The 27,989-nt window shown below is 44.6% G+C and overlaps 1 protein-coding gene and 1 long non-coding RNA gene across 2 annotated transcripts in view; one reads left to right on the forward strand and one right to left on the reverse strand.

The window, feature by feature from the left end:
- Positions 1 to 27,989, forward strand: part of LOC118358473 (probable C-mannosyltransferase DPY19L3) — a 194,834-nt gene that overhangs the window by 78,196 nt on the left and 88,649 nt on the right. The window lies entirely within an intron of this gene.
- The window catches only part of LOC118394299 (uncharacterized), a 42,123-nt gene continuing 30,365 nt past the window's right edge, over positions 16,232 to 27,989 (reverse strand). Inside the window, exons 3-4 of the long non-coding RNA XR_004827731.2 lie at positions 17,586 to 17,781; positions 16,232 to 16,846 (exon numbers count right to left, since the gene is read on the reverse strand). This is a non-coding gene — a long non-coding RNA (uncharacterized LOC118394299). The remainder of the gene's footprint in view (positions 16,847 to 17,585; positions 17,782 to 27,989) is intronic.

Genomic DNA, 27,989 nt, shown 5'->3' on the forward strand with positions numbered 1-27,989 from the left:
ATGATTCCCCATCAATATGAGTATATAATACATGCACAACATAATCTAAATCCTCTGTAAACTGGATACCGTGTACTATGTCACAAGCAGTATGCTGAGTTCTAGTCCAAAAGGAATAGCGAGGCTGTATTGGCCTGTGGTTCTCCCCATATAAATGAAATGTCCTGCAGATATTGAGGCTGTGAACTTACGAGCTGTACGATGAGGCCCGATCGGGAGCAGCTCGCTACTGCCTCCCCTCCAACAGATGAATATGAAATAAAAGAGGGTATAAATATTTATGAAATGCACTATTCTTTGGCTGATATGAAGATGATTTCCCCCTGCCTATCCCCGTTTCCCACACTTTTCAAAAGGTATGTGATAAAATAAAATACATGCCCAATCCTTCCTCACTCTCGCCTAGCAGTCCAGAATAGTGTAGGAACAAGTCTCTTTCTCCCTCTCTCTCTCTCTCTCCTACTCTCTCTCTCTCTCTCTCCTCTCTCTCTCTCTCTCTCTCTCTCTCTCTCTCTCTCTCTCTCTCTCTCTCTCTCCCTCTCCTACTCTCTCTCTCTCTCTCTCTCTCTCTCTCTCTCTCTCTCTCTCTCTCTCTCTCTCTCTCTCATACTCTAAATCATGGACAAGAGTGATCTTGGAATAGGTACTGTACATTTGTTTGCAATTGTACGTAGGTAGGTAGGTAGTGTCATGAGGCTGTGTAGCTGTGGTCTCTGACCTGTCTCTATGGTGGGGTTCTTCAGATGCACCGTACCTGGTGAGTGGTACGAGAGCAGGATAGGGAAAGCCCATTAGCAGATTATATATACAGTACAATGAAGGGCTCCTCCAACCTCTCTCACACGATCTGCTTTCACAAACCAAAGGCAACCCAGTGTCCACTCATCTCGGCTTTTAAAACACTTTAGCAGGACAGGTAGCCATCAGGTATGTGGGTTGAAAGAACATATGCAGGCACTGTATAATATCGCTTTTCAAATGCCTTTCATTATGTCGCATCGCAGTGATCTTACATCAAAAATGCCATCCCACGTGTTCTCTCATTGGACGGGTGTCTCATTTTAAAACATGTTTGTCAGTACTGTCAGAATGCTTTTTAAATGTAGCCTATCAATGTAGCCTGTCAATGTAGCCTGTCAATGTAGCCTGTCAATGTAGCCTTTCAATGTAGCCTGTCAATGTAGCCTATCAATGTAGCCTGTCAATGTAGCCTGTCAATGTAGCCTATCAATGTAGCCTGTCAATGGAGCCTGTCAATGGAGCCTGTCAATGTAGCCTATCAATGTAGCCTGTCAATGGAGCCTGTCAATGTAGCCTATCAATGTAGCCTGTCAATGGAGCCTATCAATGTAGCCTGTCAATGGAGCCTGTCAATGTAGCCTATCAATGTAGCCTGTCAATGGAGCCTGTCAATGTAGCCTATCAATGTAGCCTGTCAATGGAGCCTGTCAATGGAGCCTATCAATGTAGCCTGTCAATGGAGCCTGTCAATGGAGCCTATCAATGTAGCCTGTCAATGGAGCCTATCAATGTAGCCTGTCAATGGAGCCTGTCAATGGAGCCTATCAATGTAGCCTGTCAATGGAGCCTATCAATGTAGCCTGTCAATGGAGCCTGTCAATGTAGCCTGTCAATGGAGCCTGTCAATGGAGCCTATCAATGTAGCCTGTCAATGGAGCCTGTCATGTCTGTCAGCAGAAACTGTAGTATAACACAAATCATGTTGAAAGGGGGATGATGTTAGCGTACTTCGCTAGATAGGCTGCCATTGGTTGGAGAAAAAAAAGTATGTTAGGTCTACTTATCAGTACGTTTAGCCAACTCTACAAAGTTTCTACCGGTAGCTTGCAATGTCACGTCATCAGGTAACAAGACAGCGGTAAAATGCGCCTTTCAGCTGCTTGACAGGCAGAGCCCACAAAGGATGGGAGATTTACTTAAACCACTCGTACCGGTCAGGTATAGTTCACTTTTATTTCATATCACTCAAAGGCTACCCTCACGTATCTGAAATGACATGATCAGTTGATGTCTACTGAGCATGATAAGCATGCAGTTACGTGCTGTATAACTCTGATGATAGAGCTGAACGTGTCCAATTGTTTTGCATGTAATAATAATTGGACATTTGTAGTTCTGATTATATTAACACAATATAGGTATTCTATATTATATATCAAGAGGTTATGATATTACAACCAAATAATTCACATTTTACTTAACAATCCCTTGAAAAATGGCACACAGCGGTCAACGGTTTTAGTGGAGCTGGGGGTCCCCTTGCCCCCCAGCAAGTAAATTGAATGCTCTGCACCTTATTGTGATGTTTCATTGACGACGACCGATATCGTTAGCCGCTGATTTCTGAAGAGCATAAGTATAACATATTGGGTACTGATACTGTAGCCGTCGTAATATAAAGGCACTGGTGGCCCAATGTTTATTAACCATTAGATTGATAAAACACTGACCACAAGTTCACACTGCCCTTAAGCCAGTGGTTTCCCATTACACCATATATGAGCCATTACACCAGGTGACTTTCAGCTTCTTAGAGGCTGTATTCACTATAGCCCAGAGTTTCGTGGGGTATAGGAGCTGGGACCCTGGGCTGATAGACTGGCCCAGCTCTTATTGGAGAGGCCTGTGTTTCCTTGAGTAAAGGTCCTGTGTTCATTAGAGTTGGAGGTGCAGCATGGACTCTGGGGACGGCAGACAACCCTCCTGCATTGATCAGTCAATTTGCCTCTGTGTGACCCCTGAGCGTCACCTTCCTCCGCTTCAGGGACCAGCTCACTCAGTCTAACCCCCCTCTTGCTCCACGTGCGTCCCCCTCTCCATCTCAGCTCTCTATCCCTCCATCTGCTAACATTGTAACGTTCACATGGCTGCTCAGCAACTCCTCCTAGAGGCAGACCCATAAACAAACATCTCCATATCTTTCTGTCTCTCTCTCTCTCTCTCTCTCTCTCTCTCTCTCTCTATTCCTGCAATACACTGTATGATGCCGGCCCACCTGAATACAATTGATATTAATGCCGTTGAAACCATTTATTAACAGCTTTACTAAGATGAACATGAGCTGTGTTTTCTCATCATGCCTGGATGGTAAAGGCCTGCTTCTCTGGAGATGCACAACAGACACAACTTTACTGTGTTTTTCTCTACTTCCTGAAATAGATACTTCCTCTCTCTAGAATGATTCTATACCCGATTTATTAAACCACACTTTGCGACTCTAATATAAGGGAAGAAACTAGTGGAGGGCACTCATGGTGATTTTCACCCCGTATTATCCTGGTGGCTGTGTTGTGTCCTACCCCCCCCAAAAAATGCACCCTGAACCCTAATGTTACAAGTGGCATACTAAATGTTTTTATCTGTGTTGTTTTGGGTGTGTCCACTCTAAGAGGCATTTTCTTACAGCCTTGTCCTAGACCTATTGTGCCTTTCCCTTCTGTTCCATGGTCCAGCAGCCCACCCCCACCACAGGGCCCTCCCCCTGGGAGAGGGACTGATGGACAGGAGGGTCTCAGATGGCGGTGAGGACACAGGGTCAGTATCAGTGCGACTGGCGCCAATAGAGACAGACAGGCGCTGGGGCAGTCAGCTGGGGCTGGAGCACAGCTGCTTTGGCCCGCCGCACACACACACACACACACACACACACACACATACACACACGCACAGCCCAGTACGATTGATCGACAGCCATCATCAGCGTCTGTCTCCACTATCGATTAGCCAGCAGGATTATATAGGCTCTCTTCTCTACCTGTATCTTTCTCTAATACTACCTCCTTCTCCCTGTTCCTCCTCCAGGCCACACGCTGCACTCTGGGTAACCCTGTAATCCACTCTAATGCCACATCTGTCTAATACGGCTACACAAAATGTCACCTGTCAGCCAGGTCTGGACCACAAGGCTGTTATGGGCTTCGGGAGCATGTGTTCGTGCATGTACAGGCACACGCTCTAACGGACACACACACTCTATGGCCATCAAGTGGCTGGTCAACTATCCCCTTCAGTGTGTGATGTGAACAGAATTGACTTCATACTGGTTGAGACTGTGTGCAGAGAGAGAGAGCTACTCAGCTCCTCTCATTGGTCTGAGTGTGTTAGCCAGGAAACAAATGAATCTGATTGCAAACGTGGTGCAGAAAAATCATTAGGGCAGGAGTGTGGAACAATACAGATTAGGATGAAACAAGGCACATTAAAAACAAAACACCTTGGAACGAGAGTCTATCTAAAAACGTTAACGTGTAATAGTGAAGAGTGTGTCAGAGTTTATAGACTGTAAGTAATTACCAAGGAGAGAAGAGAAGAAGAGATACATCAAATTACTGAGCGGGTCATTAAACAAACAGCCATTTTGAAGTTTCTGATCTCAAGTTTTACTGAAGGCAAAGTTTTGACTCAAATTCCCACACTAAGAGTCACCAGAGACACTCTGTCTTGATTACTTTTAAAATTGTCATAACGCGTCGTTCTCGAGTAACGTTATAGAAAATAATAGGGTTGTATGCTTCAGAGAGATGGGGATGTTGACTTGTCCTCAGATGTGTTGGAAAGTGGCATCATGAGTAGAGATGACTCTGTGCCTATCCAGTTCTCTACTGCCATGCAGAGCCATGCAGAGCCATGCAGAGCCATGCAGAGCCATGCAGAGCCATGCAGAGCCAGGCAGAGCCATGCAGAGCCAGGCAGAGCCATGCAGAGCCATGCAGAGCCAGGCAGAGCCAGGCAGAGCCATGCAGAGCCAGGCAGAGCCAGGCAGAGCCATGCAGAGCCATGCAGAGCCAGGCAGAGCCATGCAGAGCCATGCAGAGCCATGCAGAGCCATGCAGAGCCAGGCAGAGCCATGCAGAGCCATGCAGAGCCATGCAGAGCAGCAAACCAATCTGTGTGAAGGAGGAAGAGGCCCAGTGAGGAATAGCTGAGGCAGGTGTAATCTTTAACAGTCCTGGGACTCAATGCTTTTAATCAGGGAGCAAATCGGCCTCATCTCTGGGCAGAATATTGAGAATGTTCATAGAGGCGCTCCTCCGTGCTTATACTTTGGGTGACAGGGCTGATCGACCTTAAAGCCCCTCTCAAAATGAGCCAGAGGCCCCATCCCTTCAAATAACCGCGGACAAATCTGAATCCTCATGGTGTTCTCTGCTTCCTGATTTTCACCTGCATTTTTGGAATTTCAAATTGACTTTGTAGTTGCATCCCTCAGCAGTTCTGGTATCCTTAGTGATGGATCATGTGTATTCCCTTCCTTGAAGAACACAGTATATCCAAATGCAGAGTTCACATTCAGAGTGTAATGTTTTAGATGCGGGTCGCGTGGGGTCGGTATTAATGTGTACTGTATATATGGGTATGGTGATGGGTAGGCCTAATACTCCCATCCAGGTATTTGTGTGGTGTGGTGAGGGATTAGGAGGCAGTAGGAGACGGGAGACTCCTGGACGGAGAGCGTCCTCTGCTTTCTCCTCCGGGCGGCATGTGGCTTTGTGCTCCGACTAATCTGCCAGATTGTTGTCGCTCCCATAAAGCCACAGATAAGACATAGCTGCTGGGATTGGATTGCCTAGCCCCGGTTCTTGACACCAGCGAAACCAAAAAACTGCCGCTGGTACACCCCCACTACAACCCCCACCCTCAACCCACCTCATCCCACTCGCCCCCAAGATACTGTATTTAATTTACCAGCAGCGGGGAATGTGGGCTTTTTCTTCAACTTCTTCTTTCTCCATTTCTTTTTTCTCCATCTTCTCATCAGGATTATAAAAGGATCTTAAAAGTGTCTGTACATGCTACTCTTTCATATGCTTCTGGTTATTGCATTGCAAATTCAGGGCCCTCCGGAGCAATGTAAATCGTTCAGCAAATGTCTTTGAAAAAGTGTGGCTGTTGGAGGAAAGGGGAGGAGAGGGGGTGCGGGGGAAGAGATGGAGTAAAAAGAAAGGGAAGAAGGAAAATGACTTCTCTCTCTCTCTCTCTCTCTCTCTCTCTCTCTCTCTCTCTCTCTCTCTCTCTCTCTCTCTCTCTCTCTCTCTCTCTCTCTCTCTCTCTCTCTCTCTCTCTCTCTCTCTCTCTCTCTCTCTCTCTCTCTCTCTCTCTCTCTCTCTCTCTCTCTCTCTCTCCTACAGGTTAGTGTAAAGAGTAGGGAGACGAGGATATGAACGGTTTCCTGTGTGTGTGTGTGTGTGTGTGTGTGTGTGTGTGTGTGTGTGTGCGTGTGTGTGTACCGCAAGTGAATGCTGGTGTGAGTGCGTGTATGACTCAGGTGAGGATTCCTCGACGAGTGCTACATTAAAGGTTTTATTGAAGAGCAGTGAGATCAAACGCCGTACACCCCCGTTGCCATTGATCTAAAGAAGCACGCTCCCTCTCCCTCTCCCCATCCACAGGGTCGAGCCCATCACAAGGGAGGAAGAGACCAGTGGCTCGTACTCACACACCCTTCACACCCAGGCAGTGTTCATTTTGTCACCTATTTAAGATTTCGTTTGAAGTCTTTATGACTAAAATGCCTTTTAGTCTTAGTCCCATTAGAGTAATTACATCCGTCTTAGTTATCAGTTGTCTAAAACATCTGGACAATTTGTCACAGTCTTTTCTTTTAATAAATAGTTCATACAAACATCAAACATAACTTCCATTCTGCACATAATTTCCACTCCCTTAAAGCCTATTTATGTTTGATCTGAAAATGTGGTCTGGAGGCCCCATACGGAGGGTGTGAGGGAATTGCGGAGCCTCCAGAGGCTTACCGAGGCCAAATCGTGCTCCTTACCGCATCGCCGTGCGCCTTCAAAATTGTTTCAACAATGTAGAGGACTCCGTATAGCTTCGCAATGACATGACTGGTTAACGGTAGGTGGGGGCAGTACATGCGGTATTGACACAAACTCACTTCCTTGACAACAAATATAAAGTACTTTGACGACAGGCAATTAGAACAAGTTCACAAATGAACATCTTCATGACACCTCGTGTAGAGATTTGAAAGACACGCAAATGAGTCTGAACTCCTGGAATGAGATCAGGAAGGTAACGGGGATAGATGTGGTACAGAGGTCAACGGAATGTAGACCGTGGGGTACAGAAGGATCCTGGATTCAACAAATCTGAACTAACACAAGTGGATATTTGTCAAATCCGGCATGATTGATGTATTGTAACAAGCCCACAATGTGGTTACTAAAATCCGATGTGGATAGATTTTGTCTGTTTTTTTGCTGCATTACATTTACAAGTTGTCCCTTTCCAGGTTTATAAAAAGTGACTTCTAACCCCCATTCGTATGAGCTGTTAGCTTAGCTAGCATGCAGACATCGGTGGTGGTAGTCAAGGTAGTTAACTGTAATGCAGTTGATCGATGACGATAACATGAACATGTATTGGGGATGACAACCATACGATCATTGTACTCAGAATTTTAACCTCAACATAGTGTGAAATACACATTTAAACAATATCTTAAATGTTGGCTGAGGACGGCAATGAGCAGTTCCGTGATGGAGACGAAGGTGGGGAAACTGTGGAGCCTTTTAACTTGCCATCTTGGCTGAGCTCCTGTGTCAAGCACCGGGAAACGGACTCCGACATCTCAGAAGAGGAAAGGTCTTGTCTTTTCATTGAGCCAGTTGCTTGTAATTAGCTGGATGGCTATAGAGATTAGCCTTGAACCACTATGAGTGTTGCGGCGCGGATCAATTTATCGGCTGCGTATGACAGCTCCCCGAAGCGCAAGAAGAATGAATGCTCTGACTTCTGTGGAGGCCCGCAGTGCAGTCAACGCTATAAGGCCACTCTAGATGTCGGGATGCCCATGCAGAGCCTTTTAGTCACAGCAACCCCCCCCCAAATAATCACTTTTATGCTACCTTTAACTTCCATCATGTGCACATTCAGATAGCCTTGTCCGACTAGGTCTACTATTCCCTCGCATACCTTAGCTGCCAGCATTGATATTGTGGCAGATTGTAACCAATGCTATAAATAACGATATGCTATAAAGCCTTGGCTACAGGTTAAACAATTTACAGCTCTAATTTTTCATTAACCGGGTAAATAACAGTGGTTTCCTTGAAACCAGGAGAATTTGAGTTTTCCCAGAAATGCCGGAAGTATTACTGTCCTCCTAATATTCAACAAATAGCATTAGGTTTTTTCCCATTGGAAAAAACCTAATGCTATTTGTTGCGGACCGCAACACAGGTGAACGTATAACAGAGCACATGGGAAAATAGAGCTTCTGGTGAAAACAAAGCAAAAAACAGCCTACATGAAAGTAAGAGAGAAAGTAAATGTTGTTGTTTCTAGTTTCGGTTAATTACAAGTGAAGAGTCCTGGCTTCGCATCAGTTCAAAAGATTGATGAGTGACTGAAGAGTCCGTCTGGGAGCTGTGTAGGAGACACAGACCAGCTCAATCAGATCGTTCAACTGGAAGATGTCCATTCTGCCAAAGAGAGGATTGCATTCATTATTCTATGATTAGACACAGCTTCATGTCTATTAGTCTCACGTGGAATTCTCGTAACCTCACTTTTTTTTTTTTTTTGGACTCAAATGAAAAGTCATTTGTCATAGTTAGGTATTTTTCAAGGGCATCTCGCCCCATTAATGTCATAGTTTTAGTCAGGAAAAAATATTTATTGACAAGTATTTTGTGTCATAGTTATTGTTGACGAAATGGACACAGGTCATGTCGGTGTTGCCTGGGGTACAACAAGGAGGTGAGAAAAGGAGGACCACTAGAGTGATCTTTGTTTGGACTCGTCAAATTGAATTATCATTAGCAGTTTGTTTGTTGCATCCTGTATGTACAGGCAGTTGATGTCAGCTGTCCTGGTTGACTATCCTTAGTCCTAGTAAAGGGGGAAGAGTTGGAAAAGCTGTAATCTCTAGTTATGCTCCTTAGCATTTAGGCCCTGGTCTTAGCTGCAGTAGAAACCCTATTGAGGGGATGAGCTTCCTTTTTACATATTTTTCTATCCTGAATTTTGCTGCTGTTGACAACTGTTTTTCAAGCCATGTCATGTTTGCTGAAGTCCTGCATCTACAATAAATCAAGTACTGTTTTTTTCTACAACCGTGGGTCCTCCTCATTCCCACCTATCACCTCCCTTGCCGAATCTGGGTCTGCTATTCTGCACATGGTGGTCACCAAACAGATACCTTTCAAAGTCAGGAGAAAACTGCACGTGGCACCTCATTCCGGAGTACATCTCCGACGGGATCTTATAATTATATTCAATTAAAAGCTTGTCCTGCTGTTTATATCCCGGCATCTAAAAGCAGGCTTCTAATAAGAGTTGCAATAGAATCCCGAGGTGTGGCAGACAGACAGGCAAACCCAGATTGAAGTTTTGGGGGCTATTGAGAAGCTATGCTTCTGTCTCCCTGTCTGTGTGTGGAGGCTGTCTAGAGGCAGCAAGGAGTGTGGGTCTGACAGGACAGTGTGGCAGCGTTTGACGTGGCTGACAGGGCTGTCACAGCCTCATCACTGCCATGATGCTCGTCTCTCTGCTCACAGTCCTGACCTCTGTGGATGGTCCCGGGGCCCCATCGGTCACGCCGTCCCTGTCTTTCCACAGACGCTCCTGACAGGAGACATGAGCTCTCAGCCGCTTGCACAGGCACCTGGGACACACCAGGGACCCGCCAGGTAGGGCCCGGGCTCTCTCCTCTCTCCCCCTCCACTGTCTCCTGGCTAGCAGCGCGGTAGAGAGGGAGGCGGGAGGAATAGAAAAGAGGGAAAAACAACATGACATTTAAAACACCACATCCCCGGTTTGAACAGAAGATAGGCAGATGGACCCTCTGGATGTTCCTGTTGCTGCCTAGTTTGGAGAGGGGATGTTGTGGAATGTATGATAAAAGTCTGGACAGGATGTGAACTACGTACATTTATGATAGATGACGGAGCAGACGCTTGCTGTGAGAGTGATTGGATTAGTTGTGTGTGCGCGCGCGTGTGTGTGTGTGTGTGTTGTATATATCTGCATGAGTGTATTTTTAAATCGCACATTTGCATCGAGGAGACAGATGAAATACTCTCAAATCTGCTTACATGTCCACTCCCTGCAGAGTAGGGTGACTGTACTATGTATCTATGTCACTGGGATGAAAGCAGAGAGCAAGTGCTCTACATACCTTAAAAATCTCTACGGGAACGGTGCCCCACCAGCCCCGCCCCACAGGACGGTTGAGCTAATGTAGGCTAATGTGATTAGCATGAGGTTGTAATTAACACAAAAAAAAATTGCAGAACATAGACATATCTGGTATGGGCTGAAAGGTTGAATTATTGTTAATCTAACTGCACTGTCCAATTTACAGTAGCTATTACAGTGAAAGAATACCATGCTATTGTTTGAGGAGAGTGCACAATTATGAACTTGAAAATGTATTAATAGACCAACTAGGCACATTTGGGCAGTCATGATACAACATTTTGAACAGAAATGCAATGGTTCATTGGATCAGTTTAAAACTTTGCACATATACTGCTGCCATCTAGTGGCCAAAATCTATATTGCGCCTGGGCTGGAGTAATATGTTATGGCCTTTCAAATGGTATGCGAATCCTTGCTTCAGGTCCTGAGCTACAGGAAGTTAGATGTTGGTATGTCATTTTAGGCGAAAATTGAAGGGAAAAAAAGGTCAGAACCTTAATAGGTTTTAAACATGCTTTGAAACACTTAAAATTAAAACTAATCCCCACAAATACTAGTCACGCCTGTCAAGGGTGCTTCTATTGACCCGGGACAGAGAGATTCAACTAACACCAACTAATACTGACAAGCATATACAGTGTCCATTACAGAACAGACATTAAGTGGAGAAGGCTGCATTGTGGAAGACTAGAGGAGTGTAATGAAGTCGACAGGATCATTAGCGAGCAACAACTGCCTTCCACTCATGTGATGGGAATCAGGTAAGTCAAAGGACTACAAGCCCTGGTTTGGTTCCGCCAAACACATTACAGGAAAAGCGTCGGCAGGACAGAACGTTCCAGAGCAGATGACATGAGTGAATTATTCAGATTGTTATGGAACCTCAATCTCTTTCCCTATAAATCACCTATCTGTCGGTCTCGGTCTCTGTCTGTCTGGTCCAGACCAAATCAGGTGGAGAGATCAGAGGAGAGAGACACTGAATGACACCTGTTCGACCCGCTAGTAGAATCAATAGTAACATCACAGTAACATAGCACTGGCTTTATGTGGGCTACAGTGTGTGTAAGGTAGTTAGGTGGCAGTGAGCAGGTTAAGAGTCTGTCTTACACACACACCATGGCCAGGAGCTGTGTGTTTCTCTTTAAAATGGGCGACGAGCCATATGTGGGGTCATTAGTCTCTCCACTGTCCTTCACTTATAAAGGACAACATGTCAATGAGCAAATTAGTGTTTTTCCTGCTTTGTAAAAGGACCTTGACTTTTATGATGTCTTTACTTTGTTTGTAATATATATATATATATATATATATATATATATAGGGAGCGCAGACAAATCATAAATTACAAAGCTATAAAAAAAAATGAATCTAGTGCTAAAATGGGTATTTCGTTTTTGTATTGCATAGCACACAAATTACACCCATTAACAGTACTTGCTATTGAAGCATGCACAGTATAGAATCCAAAATAACTTTCTAGCTGTTACTCCGATGTGCACATTTAACACAGTAAAACATGTTAAACATCCATTAGGTTGAGGCCAGCCATCAGATTGAAACCCTCCAGAGTACAGTGGCTACAGTAAATTGCCAATTTAGGCTTTCTATATTTTGTTGTTGTTTTTCTGTAATGGTGCAGGAGTCATTGTTTTGCTCTTGGTCCCAGCATCTGATACTGTCAGAGCCTAGGATCCTGCAGCAGACTGCCTGGGGCCCAGGCCCTATAAGCCCAAGGAGTGTCACAACGTATGGATTGGCCCATTTATCATGTAATCTGGAGAGCGAATGGACGGGGCGCTATCAGCAATCTGGTATTGATCCCGGCAGGGGCCATGCTATTGTTCATCTGTGGAGCCGGAGTGGCACACAGCATTAATGAAAGAAACTAAACAATGCATAGCAATCAGAGTCACATCTTTCTGAGAGGAGAAAAAGAAGAGGGGTGAGGAAACAAGAAAAAATGATAAAAAAGTTGAGACAGCAGGAGAAACTTTGTATTATATTTGCTGTAGGAAGGTCTAAAGATTATCTTTGTTCACCTGTTCATAGCCGTCCACTGTTCATGGCCGTCCACTGTTCATGGCCGTCCACTGTTCATGGCCGTCCACTGTTCATGGCCGTCCACTGTTCATAGCCGTCCACTGTTCATAGCCGTCCACTGTTCAAGGCCGTCCACTGTTCATAGCCGTCCACTGTTCAAGGCCGTCCACTGTTCATAGCCGTCCACTGTTCATAGCCGTCCACTGTTCAAGGCCGTCCACTGTTCATAGCCGTCCACTGTTCATGGCCGTCCACTGTTCATGGCCGTCCACTGTTCATGGCCGTCCACTGTTCATGGCCGTCCACTGTTCATGGCCGTCCACTGTTCATGGCCGTCCACTGTTCATTGCCGTCCACTGTTCATGGCCGTCCACTGTTCATGGCCGTCCAGTGTTCATGGCCGTCCACTGTTCATGGCCGTCCACTGTTCATGGCCGTCCACTGTTCATGGCCGTCCACTGTTCATGGCCGTCCACTGTTCATGGCCGTCCACTGTTCATGGCCGTCCACTGTTCATGGCCGTCCACTGTTCATGGCCGTCCACTGTTCATGGCCGTCCACTGTTCATAGCCGTCCACTGTTCATGGCCGTCCACTGTTCATGGCCGTCCACTGTTCATAGCCGTCCACTGTTCATAGCCGTCCACTGTTCATGGCCGTCCACTGTTCATGGCCGTCCACTGTTCATGGCCGTCCACTGTTCATGGCCGTCCACTGTTCATGGCCGTCCACTGTTCATGGCCGTCCACTGTTCATAGCCGTCCACTGTTCATGGCCGTCCACTGTTCATAGCCGACCACTGTTCATAGCCGACTCTGGCACTAAGAATCAGCATCAATAATTTATATCAATGCTGGATGTGACATACACTATACATACAAAAGTATATGGACACCCCTTCAAATTAGTGGATTTTTATTATTATTATTAATTATTTACATTTTTTATTTAACCTTGATTTAACTAGGCTAAAAAGGTTATGGACAAATTCTTCTTTACAATGACTGGGTTTGGCTATTTCAGCCACACCCGTTGCTGACAGGTGTATAAAATCGAGCACACAGCCATGCAATCTCCACAGACAAATATTGGCAGTAGAATGGCCTTACTGAAGAGCTCAGTGACTTTTAACGTGGCACCGTCATAGGATGCCACCTTTCCAACAAGTCAGTTCCTCAAAGTTCAACCAAACGGTAAGTGCTGTTATTGTGAAGTGGAAAACTCTAGGAGCAACAACGGCTCAGCCGCAAAGTGGTAGGCCAAACAAGATGACAGAACGGGACAGCCGAGTGCTGAAGCGCGTAGTGCATCTGTCCTCGGTTGCAACAATCACTGCTGAGTTCCAAACTGCCTCTGGAAGCAACGTCAGCACAATAACTGTTCATCGGGAGCTTCATGAAATTAGTTTCCATGACCGAATAGCCACACACAAGCCTAAGATCACCATGCGCAATGGCAAGCTTTGGCTAGAGTGGTGTAAAGCTCATTGCCATTGGATTCTGGAGCAGTGGAAACACATTCTCTGGAGTGATGAATCACACTTTTGGCTGATGCCAGCTACCTGCCCCAATGCATAGTGCCAATGGTAAAGTTTGGTGGAGGAGGAATAATGGTCTGAGGCTGTTTTTCATGGTTCAGGCTAGGCCCCTTAGTTCCAGTGGAAGGAAATATTAATGTATACAATGACATTCTAGATGATTCTGTGCTTTCAACTTTGTGGCAACAGTTTGGGAAAGGCCCTTCCTGTTTCAGCATCACAATGCCCTTATGCACAAAGGAGGTCCATGCAGACATGGTTTGTCAAGATCGTTATGGAAGAACTTGACTGGCCTGCACAGAGCTCTGACCTCAACCCCATCGAACGCCTTTGGGATGAATTGGAATGCAGACTGCGAGCCAGACCTAATCGCCAAACATCAGTGCCCGACCTCACTAAGTCCCTGCAACAATTTTCCAACATCTAGTGGAAAACCTTCCCAGAAGACTAGAGTCTGTTATAGCAGCAAAGGGGGGACCAACTCCATATTAATGCCCATCATTTTAGAATGAGATGTTCGATGAGCAGGTGTCCACATACTTTTGGTAATTTAGTGTACTTTATAGCAAACTATAATATATGCCATTAAGCAGACGCTTTCTTTCCAAAGAGACCTACAGCCATGTGAATCGAACCCACTATCCCTATAGTAAGAGCAGAATCACCATGTGCAAATAGTGTTTGCCAGATACAATAGAGATGCTTTAGATCAGTGGTCACCAACTGGTCAATCAAGGTCGACTGGCCGATCTCCAAGGCATATATAGTTGATTGTTTTTTTTACAGAAATGTTTGGCAATGATAAAGCTTTGCATTCATATTTTTTTTGTATTCCTCTTGCGCAGCTGGTGGTAGGTGCACCCGATTCAGGATGCCGGATAGCCAAAGTGTTCCGATTTTGAACCATTTCATGTGTCTGAAGGTACAAACTCTGGAGAGCAAATCAAATGCACTATAGGCCTACCCCTGGCCAATCAGATGGCTCATATTACCATGTCTGCAGTAATGTAGCAGGCATAAAACAAAGGTACATCAAAAACCATGACGAGAGAGAAACTGTCAAGAAATACGGCAAAGAGTGTCTGTTTTTATGAGTGAGTTCATGTTTAACCTCTACCGGATAGGTGTCCCTAAACCGGGACAGTTGTTGCTCAATATGAAATAATGTGAATAGAATGATGGTGTAAACAACAGCCAACCTTCTGGGACATAGTCATATCTTAGATGAGAAGAAAGTTTAAATTCTTGTTAGTCTAACTGCAGTGTCCAATTTACAGTAGCTGTTACAGTGAAACAATTACCATGCTATTGTTTGAGGAGAGTGCACATCAACAAATCACTTTTATCACGGTAACTGGTTTGATACAATCACCTCTGAAGGTAAATAATGTACTTACATTCAGTAATCTTGCTCTGATTTGTCAACCTGAGGGTCCCCGAAATAAAATCTTGTGTAGTTTTGTTTGAAAAAAATATATATATATATTCAAATGTAGGAACTGGGTTCTACAGTTTGATCCCACTGCTGTCTCTGGCTCCACACACACACCCCCCCACCCCCCGGCCATCTAGATGTGTGAAGGTTAGTGTCTTTTCTGTAGGGAAGCTAATGACCCATCGTGTATGACATTCCTGAGAGTGTGTAAACATTTAAATGTTTTATTACCATAGCATTTTTGTATGTTCTCTATAGTTATGTACTTGAAGATGTATAAATCGACCAATTCGGCACATTTGTGCAAACTCCTGGCAGACAAAATATTGTGCAGTGATGTAATTCTTCACTGGATCAGTCTGCAACTTTGCACACACACACACACACACTTCTGTCATCTTGTGGGCAAGATTTAAATAACACGTGGAATCCTCTCAATGTATGGCATTTCTCTTGCATTTCAAAGATGATGGAACAAAATAAATAATAGATCTGGTAAAAGACCATACTAATGTGTTATATTCTCTTACATGAATTTCACATTTCCACAAACTTCAAAGTGTTTCCTTTCAAATGGTATCGAGAATATGCATATCCCTGCTTCAGGTCCTGAGGTACAGGAAGTTAGATACGGGTATGTCATTTTAGGAGAGAATTGAAAGAAATGGTCTGTTGTTACTCTGTCAACACCTTTTAGAAAAAAATTTATACCATAAAATGAGAATTGATCGTACTTCCACTCGCGCTATAACCACCACTGCAGCTGTAATGAACGAGTAGGAAAGTGTATTGATAGCCGTGCATTGTTATTATTAGCGGCTTGTGTCTTTTTTACAGGGTTTTTTTATGGCTTTGGTACTATTTTCACAAGTATGCAGTACATTTTCACAACTCCTAGTACAAAACTCCAAACTGGTCACGCTTGTAACGTAGCCAGACTTTCATTCAAAACCTGTCATTGTGCATTCATTTGGACTGTAAAACATCTTTCACCACACATATATTGATTTAAAATACAATCTTATTGTGAAATGTACTGAAAACATTGGTTTAATCAACAAAAACACAACATAATGATATCTTTTCAATTTAGTTGATTTAACTCCCAGCGAATCCAATAGCAAACAATGCAAGATACGCGTTTAAAATCACCCATAGAAGTGCTGAAAGTAATATGTTACAGTACTGTAAATTGCAGTAGATTACCCAGTTTTCACATTAGGCAATACACTTACATTCCCCAACAGAATTGACAGAAAATCTATCATTTAAATCATATCTATCCAATGTGTAATCACTTACATTTTTTATTTTTCAGATATAATTGCAACATAGGTGTACTGTCTGTAATCAAATGTAAGAAATTAAATTAAAGAAATGAAATCAATGAAAATAAAACAATGTTAAGCCTGCATTAATTTGCATCGAGCCTGTCTTGAGCATTTGGCCGTAAATTCTCATAAACATCACAGTGAATGTCCTCATTGTTCATGCACAGCGGGAAAAACCTTTGGGATGGCGACTCCAAGCTTGACATTGGTCTGCATTGACATTGTCGCATGCCTCATCCATGGCCGGAAGGAGGGTGGCACACTCATTGGGATGGCGATCGTACACCTTCCTCCTTCATGCTGAAGAACAAATCCTCTAAAGGGTTGAGGAAAGGAGAGTATGGGGGCAGGTATAGGGTCACAAATTGGGGATGGGCCCGAAAACCATGACATTGGTGACACCTTCACATTGACAGGCCTGCTCAATTTCATTGAGAAACACAATGAGGTGTGCAGCATTGTAGGATCCAAGTAATGGCCTATGTCCTACTACACCATCTTCAGAGATAGCTATGCACATGGAGATGTCCAGGCACTTGTAAAGGCTACCCGTTGGCCAATGTGGTTCCGCCCACAGCCTCGAGTTTTGACCAGGTTACAGCCCGCTTCATCAACAAAGAGATACTTGTGATGGTTCACAGCAGCTTCATCTTGCTCCGATTTGTCAACATGAGGGTCCCAGAAATAAAATGTAGTGTAGTTTGTTGGATTTTTTCATTTTTTATATTCAAATGTATTTCACCTTTATTTAACCAGGTAGGCCAGTTGAGAACACATTTATTTAACCAGGTAGGCCAGTTGAGTTCACTTCACAAATTTGGACTATTTTGTATATGTCCATTACATGAAATCCAAATAAAACATATATTTAAATTACAGGTTGTAATGCAACAAAATAGGAAAAAACGCCAAGGGGGATGAATACTTTTGCAAGGCACTTCATAGTGTATATTGTAGCTCTGTTGGTGATCGGCTGGGGGTCTGTGGATTGTGAATAGGGCATGTGATATTGTTTGAGTTGTGAGTGTAGTGGTGTAAATGTGTTTCATAGATACCTGGTGCCTCTTCAAAAGGCAGGTGATTGCTGGTAGGCTGATGGAAGCCACCTTGGCAAAGGTGTCATAGTTCTCCTCAATGGCCTGCTTTATTTCGGACAGCTGTATGACATTCCTGACCCTCCCCATTTTCACCACTGCCCACTCCTGTGGGTCGGTCAGCACACGGCCACAGCTGTGGGGTCTTCTGTCCATTCTGAGAGTAAAACAGACATACTGTCAATAGATCATACTGTAGAAATCCTGTAATATGTTATGTGAATTGACATTAGAATATGTCATTTACTGTAAATGTAATGGGAAAGCATAGTACATATCAGGCAGACTTGCCGGTTTTCTTGGCGAAATGTTCTCTCATGATCGGATTAGCAGTTGATATTTTTTAGATCGGGGTGGACTAATCTGGCAGCTTCTACCATGGTAAAACCTGTTTACCACATGGTCATCGACAATGGCCTGGACTTCATTAGACACGACAGTTCTCTGCTGTCTGCCTCTCTCTCGCTGATGTCCATCTCTTTGACGTGGCCCATGCCCAGCTCTTTGACCTCATTGAAGGGGCCCATGCCCAGCTCTTTGACCTCATTGAAGGGGCCCATGCCCAGCTCTTTGACCTCGTTGAAGGGGCCCATGCCCAGCTCTTTGACCTCATTGAAGGGGCCCATGCCCAGCTCTTTGACCTCGTTGAAGGGGCCCATGCCCAGCTCTTTGACGGGGCCCATGCCCAGCTCTTTGACCTCGTTGAAGGGGCCCATGCCCACCTCTTTGACGAGGCCCATACCCAGCTGTCTGACGGGCCCCTTGTCCACAAGCTCTTTGATTTCTTCCTCTCCCTTGCTGTCTATCCTGCTCCATGTTGAAAGAAGTGTTCACATACACCCTTTTATACAGTGACCAATTGTTGTTACCACTATGTGAAATGAATTAGCAATAATGACTAGTCATTATGTATGGTTATGCTTCTACTTTACAAACACACATTTGTTTTCTGTAGTTCTCAAAATCCATGTATAGTAGATGTCATAAGGTGAATGCACCAATTTGTAAGTCGCTCTGGATAAGAGCGTCTGCTAAATGACTTAAATGTAATGTAAATGTAGAGACACCAGTTTATAATCTATAGGTTTACCAAACGGTTAAGTGATTAACCATTAAGCGCAACATGTTTTAAATGTAACCTTTATTTAACTAGGCAAGTCAATTAAGAACAAAATCTTATTTACAACGACGGACTACCCCGGCCAAACCCGGACGACGCTGGGCCAAATTGTGCGCCTCTCTATGGGACTTCCAATCACGGCCGGATGTGATACAGCCTGAATTCGTACCGGGACTATAGTGATGCCTCTTGCACTGAGATGCACTGTGCCAATTGGGAGCCAAATGGTTATGGTCAAATGTATTTAAACAAATGAGAAGAAAATCACATGAAAAGTATTGTGAGAATTGCATTGTGAAAGGCAATGAAAGGTATTTCTAGATGAAACAGTGATTAGGTTTGGTGAAAAAGTTACTGTGTGATTGTGTGTTAAGAATGTGCTTTAAAGAAAAAACTGCATTTTTGATGATATGTTTTGAGTTTTGTACTAAGAGTGTAGGTTTGTACTACATTTTTGCACATACTGGTGGAAATAGTACCAAAGTGATAAAAAAATACAAATATCGAGGAATATTCAACTCTTTCTGTTCATAGGAGTAACACCATGAATGTGTGCATGAGGCAGAAATAATGCAGTGCGACTCAAGTTTCGCCACCAGCTGGAAGATGGTGTCCCTTTTTGGTGAGTGTCAGTGGAGGAAAGGGAGAGCGGAGGGGATGTTGAGAGGCGGACCCTCAGTCTGCTGCTCTCTCTCTCTCCGCTGAGGCTGACCTTCAGATGCAGGCACCATCGGCCCAGTAAAGTTCAAATAAAATGCTAATTATTTAAATGTATGCTCACTCAGCTGTACCTCACAAGTAATGCAGCAACAACTTATCTATTACCGGTGTGATCCTGTAGCCTCAAATTTTGAAATATATATATTTTGAAATAGTCTGAAAAACAAAGAATTGTCAGGGAAATTCAAGCAAAGCCAATATGTGGCGATAATGTATTGGGCCTATAGCCTACTGCACAAACGTCATTGCTACAATACTGTTTTTATTAGCTTAATGCTGCATAGGATTATGTAATGTAAAAAAAAAATGTGAGCGGTAGATCTCGGCCTGTATTTTCACTCAGAAAGTGATCTGGACTCAGAAAAGGTAAGTGACCACACTGCTTCAGATATTCCAGATATATAAGCTGGTCAGACTAATGACCAGGATGACCGTCCAATTCAAATCCCTATCCACCAACACAACATTAAAAACGATCATCATCAGTAATCAAAGTATGGGAGTGGTAACAGGGGAAAACGAGTACAGGCTTGTACCATCTGATCCTATTTGGATGTCTCTAAGATCTGGGATGTTTTCCAGCTTTGTGTTTCCAGGGCAGGCTTCAAGCAGGTAACTACTTTTTCTGTGGCTCATTGTCTGTCTGCCGCATTAAACCTGTGCCAGATGCTAAACCAGGCCCATAGGACCTCTTTCATCATCTGTCACTCATATCCTCTCCCCACTCCTCTCTTCTCTCACTGATAACCACATATAATATCAGCAATGTATATTTGCATTGTGACCTCTACTGCCTTCTTGACAGTACAAGGATTCACACACTGCGGACAATAGGTCTGTACTCTGCTGTCTCACAATCATTCGCAAAGAGGTCCCATAGAGACACAGCACCAAAAAACACTTTAGCTAGACAGGCATTAACAGTACAATCTCTGTGGTATTTTATAGTGTGGTCAACCAGGATTCACACCACGGTCACTTGTCTACACTGCTCTCACTCAGCGACAGTGAGCCCTCTCTGGATTCTCCCCTGGCGTTGAGGTGGTCGTGAGACTGAGGTAGTTGTCACACTAACTGAAGGCCAGTGATCAAAGAGAGGCATGTTGTCTCTCTTCTCTCATAAAACAGTGTGATTGCCCATAGCATCACCATCTGCTAGCCACTGGGAGGTGAAACAGTAAACACTCTGGTGAGTGCTGTGTGAGTGCTGTGTGTGTGTGTGTGTGTGTGTGTGTGTGTGTGTGTGTGTGTGTGTGTGTGTGTGTGTGTGTGTGTGTGTGCACGTGTGAGATTACGAGTAAATTATACAAAATGGTTCTATGCATGCGTGTCGTGTGGGATGAGGCTCATAGCTCTACCAGGGTACTCTCCTGTGCCAGCCTCCTCTCCTCTTTCTGCCTGTCTGCCTGTCTGTCCCCCACCACATGTAATCGGCTCAGTGTTATCTCCCTGCCTGACTTGGACAGGCCTCTCAGAGTGACAGCAGAGTGAGCCTGACCCCTGGGGTGCCCGGAGGTGACAAGGGATCCAGGAAAGAGGCTGCCTGCTTGAGAGGCAGCAGCCAGTAGATAAAGCTCTCATGTGGAGTCAGTGTCATGTAATTCCCCTTTAATACAGTCAAGGTGGATTCTAGCAAGCCTAGATCCACCCAACCCTCATGAGACCCCCTGTCACTAACAAAAAGAGCTCAGAGCTGACACAGCCACAGAGTCACTAGCTAACACACCTACCTCCAGTGTGTGGGTGTGTGCGTGCGTGCTGTGCGTGCGTGTCATCATCCACAAGTTCAGTAGGAGCTACAATAACAAGCCTACAAACCATACAGGCCTATATTTAGACAACCTCACCACTGAACAGAGCAAACAAAGGGATAAAAACAATAGTGCTTGCATCTCTCTGTATATGAGGTTTGTCTGATGTGCTACGCATGTGCGTTTGTGTTTGTTAAGGCGGAACAGTACAATGTGCCTATATGTTGCTCACAAGTACCTGGATATTACTGCAGCACATATATCATACATTAATAATCATTCCTGACAATCTTCGCGCATCAGACGAGTCCCCCTGGCCCAGAGATATTACATCTGGCCGCCTCATTTATCTTCCTGCACAGGGTCCCACAGTGGTCAGCACGCTGGCAGCCCAGCACGCCCCACGCTGCCCGTTTCATTATGAACACATCATAAACGGCACTGACACACCATGGAGCTCAGGGGGGCCTGTTTGTTGGACTGGCTCCCACGGTCCCCACAGGCCCCTACTATCTCTGGCCCGGGTGTGCCTCGACGGCGGGGGCCCGAACCAGACATCAATCTGCCTCTTTTACTGCAGAGGGGAGATCGAGACCAGGGGAGGACTGGCTCCTCAGGAACATACATTAATGAACTGGACAGTTCTCAGTGTGTTCTCTGAGAGAGATAGTGGGATATGCACAGAGAAGTCTCCGATGGGTTCCATCATGCTTCTCATGAACCGTTAGTCTTTCATTACAAGCTATGAAAACAAACAAAATGTGGGGCTACCCACTGGTTGAGTAGACGTTTTTCAACGTCATTTCAATGAAATTACACTGAACCAACATGGAATAGATATTTAATTGACAAATGTGTCCGGTGTGTATGTGAATCATGCAGAGATGTACTCAGGCCTCAAATGAGCTCTCTAAACCAGTGAGGTTTTACTACTCTGTTTTAAAAAACATCAAGAAAACAAAAAGATTCTGAGGCTAACAGACTTTGATCACGCAGACAGAAAATTACTTTCAACCCGCTGTAGTCATTACAAAGTCAAGCGGACTGCTGTGGTCATTGCAAAATCATGCTGACCACGGCGGTCATCTCACAGAATGTCCAGCCGGTCTGCAGACAATCGGAGTATCAGGGCCCGTGCTGGGGAGCCATTTCTTCTCTCATCAGCCCCACTCGCAATCCAGAGGACTTGATTTAAATCCCACATCAGTTCCCATTGTCTGCTCCATCCGTATCACTTAACACAGCGTCCATTTCCCCATGCCTACCCCCACACCCCCACGCTTTGATGCCCCTCTCACACTGATGAGTCTCTTCTGCACCCTCCCAAAGCCTTAGGCTTTACACACACACACACACACACACACACACACACACACACACACACACACACACACACACACACACACACACACAAAATCCACAATGCGGCGATCATATCGTGGGGAAAGTTTACTACTTTACCTCATGCAAAACAGCAAAACAACCAGCGTTTTCCCCTGCCGGGTCATTATTTTCATATCCTCTTATCATTTGCATATAGACAGTCTCCACAAATACCTTTAGTCACAATAGCATGCTGTTCTCAATTTGCCACTATATTGGAATCCACAAAAACAGGGAGGGAGCAGTCGTGACTAGGTTTTTGACCTCCAGAACTTCAGTACTTGTGTCTCATGAATTCCTCAGATCACACAGGGGCCAGTCAAGGTGAATGAGAATTACCCAGAGCATCTTGCCAGAAACCTTGGGCTGACATGAATGCCCTATGCTGCCTCTGGAAGTGTGTGTGGGACTGTGCGTGTGTCCCTTAAAATGTAATAGTGTGTTTGAAAATCTGCCACACAAAGCACATTCTAAAACTATGGCTTGTCCATTTAAGCAAACACTTGACTGGGCACCTGCAGGTCAGGGGAGAGGGCTTTTAAAAATACACCACTGCCTCTCTCTCTCTCTCTCTCTCTCTCTCTCTCTCTCTCTCTAGGTATCGGGGGTGGACAGAGGGGGTGGAAGCATCTGAAGGTTGACCTGGATTCCTCCCATTGGCTCTTGTTTATTTTCTATTTCTGGATATATTAGGTGTTCAAAAATGATGAATGTGACATTGGGCAAAATAGGATGAACTTTTTCATCATACGGCAGTACTAAAACTTGGCGGGGTAAAAAATAAATGACACACCTTAGATTTGAAACAGCGTATTCACGGCCAATTGTGGGATTGATCCAGGGACACTGTCTCAAGCAATGTTCTTGTCCCATACAGACCGAGTTTCAGGACCAATAGACTCTGCCAGTGACGAGCAGTCAGGGTAGGCAGGGTTAGTCTTATAAACTTGACCCTAGGCAATGGTAGCTAGGGTCTGGTTTCAGTGATGGACTCTTTTGGCATAGAGGAACTATGTCACTGCCTACAATACTAACTGAACCGCTTGAAGAAAATAGTAGCGAGCAAGATGGTGATCACAGAGGTTATTTTTAATGAGTGCATTTCACTAGTGGCTAGTGTGCATCAACTACATTCACTAAAACCAAAAGAGGCAGTTTTCGAGACTAAGACATTAAGACATTGCGGGTACAACAATGAAGAAGCGACTCCGGGATGCTGATCTTCTAGGCAGAGTTCCTCTGTCCAGTGTCTGTTCTTTTGCCCATCTTAACATTTATTTTTATTTTTAATTTCACCCCATTTTCGTGGTATCCAATTGTTAGTAGTTACTATCTTGTCTCATCGCTACAACTCCCTTACGGGCTCGGGAGAGACGAAGGTTGAAAGCCATGCTTCCTCCGAAACACAACCCAACCAACCTGCACTGCTTCTTAACACAGCGCGCATCCAACCCAGAAGCACCAATGTGTCGGAGGAAACACCATGCACCTGGCAACCTTGGTTAGCGTGCACTGCACCCAGACCGCCACAGGGGTCGCTAGTGCGTGATGAGACAAGGATATCCCTACCGGCCAAACCCTCCCTAACCCGGACGACGCTAGGCCAATTGTGCGTCGCCCCATGGACCTTTTGTAGCGATGAGACAAGATAGTAACTACTAACAATTGGATAACACGAAAAGGGGGTGAAACTAAAAAAAAAGTGTCTCTGCGATGCAGTGCCCTAGACCACTGCGCCACCCAGGAGGCCCAAGTCTGAACTCTGCCTAGAAGGCCAGCATCCTGGAGTCACCTCTTCACTGTTGATGTTGAGACTGGTGTTTTGCGGGTACCATTTAATGAAGCTGCCAGTTGAAGACTTGTGAAGCGTCTGTTTCTCAAACTAGACACTCTAATGTACTTGTCCTCTTGCCGAGTTGTGCTCCAGGGCCTCCCACCCCTCTTTCTATTCTGGTTAGAGCCAGTTTGCGCTGTTCTGTGAAGGGAGTAGTACACAGCGTTGTACGAGATCTTCAGTTTCTTGGCAATTTCTCACATGAAACAGCCTTCATTTCTCGGAACAAGAATAGACTGACGTGTTTCAGAAGAAAGGTCTTTGTTTCTGGCCATTTTGAGCCTGTAATCAAACCCACAAATGCTGATGCTCCAGATACTCAACTAGTCTAAAGAAGGCCAGTTGTATTGCTTCTTTAATTAAAACAACAGTTTTCAGCTGTGCTAACATAATAGCAAAAGGGTTTTCTATTGATCAATTAGCCTTTTAAAATGATCAACTTGGATTAGCTAACACAACGTGCCATTGGAACACAGGAGGGATGGTTGCTGATAATGGGCCACTGTAGATATTCCATTAAAAAATCTGCTGTTTACAGTGTCTATGTTATTTTAAATGGACAAAAAATGTGCTTTTCTTTCAAAAACAAGGACATTTCTAAGTGACCCCAAAATTATGCTTGTGTATAATAATATTGTCGTGTGTAATAGTGTGTAATAATATTGTTTGCGCACACTGCACATTGGAACAATTGTAAATCCATTGTGAAAGGCTATGAAGCTTGCTTTGCGAATTATTCAGATGAAATGTGTCAATATATGGATATGTTAGTGTCACCTATCAGCTGTAACTGTGGATGCTACATCGGTCTACTGCTGAACTTTGATCCGTGTGTCATTTTGTAGAATGCAATTCAAATGTGTCGCCATCGAAGGCCTTCACTTGTATATCTTGTCTACATTGGTATTTACATTTGATGAAAATAGTTTGTACATTTCGGTTCATAGCCTATGTCACTGGTTGGTGGAGCCATCTATGGTGAACTTGGGCTTCACAAACGTTTATTTGATTTGGCTTTGATAATAGCCAGCGCTTACCCAGCCACCGACCTCACATCACTGAACTATGCTCCAGGTACTGTAATGGCAATGATTGACCAGTACATACTAGCATGTCCAACCGTCCCACATGATTGGCAGAGGAGTGTCTCACAGAAGACAAGCTTTTTTTCTCCTCACATCTGACGAGAGAGAGACACAGACAGGGAGCTTAAAGAGGTGTGTGTTGGAGTACAGAACACCAAAGACCTGAACAGTGTTTGTTATGCTTACCTTGTTTCTCTTGCATTGTCAACAACTTTGTTATTTGTATTCTCATGTTCCCCTTTTTATCTTCTAAAATCTGCCGTCGGATAACAATGCTCCGGTATCAAAGAGACACGGGCGCTTACAAACGTCTTCGAGTGTAGCGCGGGGTGGGTTCGTTTGGGGAAACGTCGGGCGCGTGGATGACAGCTGCACGTTCCGCCATGCTAATCATGTAGAATCGCACCTCCCTCGTCATTCATTAGAACGGCAGACACACCTGGCCTTGAAAGGCAGCCCTTACTGCAAATGCTCTCCGTCTAATCTACGAAGCCTTTGTAGAAGTCAAAAATATACTACAGCACAACAAAGGAAAATCAGTCCACAAGATGGACACTGTACACGATATCTACAGATGTATCAAATATTCAGTTACACAGAATATACCTAACAGTGCCTTGTGTTAATTGTCAGTTTACATGTGTCATGGGGCTAGTGGGATGACTTAATCTTTTTCTTCACCAGCAACCACACTGTCACATTAAGGATAAACCAGTCTTTTTGAAAGAGGAAGAGCATATATCAGTTCCACTCCACTGAAAAACAGGCAAAAGGAAAGACAAAGCATTAAAGGTCTTGGGCACAATGTGGGGATACAAGCATGAGGGAGCTGAAAAGTAGCTATCACATTGGCAGATAAATTCTACACACAATTATTCATCCTGGGCCCATGACATATAGATTAATGAGTTTGATAACCCAGGGCTTTCCAAATAACTAGATCCCATTCTGTTGTGCCACTCCCTCCAACGGCTCCTTGCACCCTCACACTAAAATCATGTGCGTTGGTATGCCGACAGAAAGAAACAAATCGATTGGAGTTTAGCAGCGGTCATCAGCAGCAGGGTGGTGTCAGGGTCGTTACGACTCTGCGAATGGCTTCTCTCACAGATTCCCCGTCGGTCTGTCTGTGTGTCTGTGTGTGTGTGTGTGTGGGGGGGCACTGTTGGGAGCAGGATGTGTGTGTGCTGGTGTATTTGGGGGTGGGGGTGGGGGTGTGTGTGTGTGTGGGGGGTTAAATTAGCCTATCCCTGGACGGTGATAATGAATGAACGGAGATGTTTCACAGATGTTCTTCAGAGGGGATGCCGACCTACGGAAGAGACAGGTTTATCCAGGGGATAGCGGGTGGCTGGGGGTCACAAATAGCTCAATAGAATATTACAACAACAAGACTGCACTATACATAGTCGTGGATGAATATAGTGGTTAGATGTGGTGTGGTTACGGAATTTGAGATAAAGAATGAGTGTAAGCATTAAAGGGGCAATCTGCAAATGTAACGTCCACTTTTGGACTTCTAAATGAATGATGTGTACCCATGGATTCTTGAAGTATATAACTTCTAAATGTCTCACAGTTGAAGTGTACCTATGATAAAAAAATTACAGACCTCTACATGCTTCGGCAGTGTATCAAATACTTGTTCTCCCCACTGTACCTGCTGGAGCGCGTGCTACCGGTGGGTGCTGCTATGGTGACCAATGAGCTGAGATAAGGCAGGGCTTTACCTAGCAGAGACTTGTAGATGACCTGGAGCCAGTGGGTTTGGCGATGAGTATGACGCGAGGGCCAGCCAACGAGAGCATACAGGTTGCAGTGATGGGTAGTATATGGAGCTTTGGTGACAAAACGGATGGCACTGTGATAAACTGCATCCAATTTGTTGAGTAGAGTGTTGGAGGTTACAGTATTTTGTAAATGACATCGCCAAAGTCAAGGATCGCTAGGATGGTCAGTTTTACGAGGGAATGTTTGGCAGCATGAGTGAAGGATGCTTTGTTGCGAAATAGAAAGCCGATTCTAGATTTAATTTTGGATTGGAGATGCTTAATGTGAGCCGGCAAGGAGAGTTTACAGTCTAACCAGACACCTAGGTATTTGTAGTTGTCAACATATACTAAGTCAGAACTGTCCAGAGTAGTGATGCTGGACGGTGGGGCAGAAATCGGTTGAAGAGCATGCATTTAGTTTACTTGCATTTCAGAGCAGTTGGAGGCCACGGAAGAAGAGTTGTATGGCATTGAAGCTCGTCTGGAGGTTAGGTAGCACAGTGTCCAAAGAAGGGCCAGAGGTATACAGAATGGTGTCGTCTGCATAGAGGTGAATCAGGGAATCACCAGCAGCAAGAGTGACATCATTGATGTATACAGATAAGAGATATTCGGCCTGAGAATTGAAGCCTGTGGCAACCCCATAGAGACTGCCAGAGGTCCGGACAACAGGCCCTCCGATTTGACACACTGAACTCTA

Source organism: Oncorhynchus keta, chromosome 2, assembly GCF_023373465.1.
Source record: "Oncorhynchus keta strain PuntledgeMale-10-30-2019 chromosome 2, Oket_V2, whole genome shotgun sequence".
NCBI lineage: Eukaryota > Metazoa > Chordata > Actinopteri > Salmoniformes > Salmonidae > Oncorhynchus > Oncorhynchus keta.